The sequence below is a fragment of the Orussus abietinus genome, unplaced genomic scaffold, assembly GCF_000612105.2.
Source record: "Orussus abietinus isolate OABI.00-Male unplaced genomic scaffold, Oabi_2.0 scaffold667, whole genome shotgun sequence".
Lineage (NCBI taxonomy): Eukaryota > Metazoa > Arthropoda > Insecta > Hymenoptera > Orussidae > Orussus > Orussus abietinus.
The window spans coordinates 36,687-37,559 of record NW_019394808.1 but is presented as its reverse complement, the minus strand read 5'-3'; positions in this window follow the sequence as shown (position 1 = coordinate 37,559).

Here is an 873-nt window from a genome sequence, read left to right as displayed (position 1 = left end):
CGATTCGAATTCCGCGCTGCTCCCGCCGCTAGTACGCTGCGCGGCCGGAGAGGGCAGTGCGGACCAGGTGCAAGCCATCGATGGAGTCCAGTGTATGTACACGACTGAGCGCGCGCTCGGAGCGTCATCCGGTCTCCGTCTGCCGAAGTAACAAAGGCTCGCACACATTATATGCCGCATTATATATCGCATTTCAAAAAGTCGCACGGGATCGTTTTCATAGATTTTACATGGACCATTGAATATTATAGACGGAATATTGCGATGTACTGCGGTCTGCACCGGCTATAATGTGCGCGAGTCTGTACATCACATTTGTTTTTTTTACCTTTGCCCAAACACATACCCTTCCCCTCCTCTCCTCTCCCTCTTCCTCTCCCCAATCATCTCGTCCAATCGGGATCATTTAATTTGTCGTTTGATCCGAATCCTTTTAGATTATCGTGCGTGTTCTCGCAACTGTGCCCGTGCTTACGTGCTTGCTCTAGCAAGTGGGTCGTTTCTGTGCTCCCGCGGAGTCGTCGTCATTTAATCATTTAACAAAAACTGCGTTAAGTGGGTCAAGGACACTCCAGAATAATATTGGATTAATTTTCAGTAATTTTATTTGATTCTGAACATTTATTTTTTTTGTAAATTTCATTCTGCTGCCTGGGCGATTCAAATTCCGCGCTGCTCCCGCTACTAGTACTGCGCGCTGTCGGAGGGAACAGCAGGTCCGCAGGGAAGCCAGTCATGCTTGCCAGTGGACACTCTGCAATTACTCCTGAACGTTGACTGCGCACGCGTACTTCGAGTTAATTGTAGTTTCCGAAGCAACACGAAGAGAGCGCTACGAATGCATATGTTTGGTAGTATGTTGGGTGACGATTA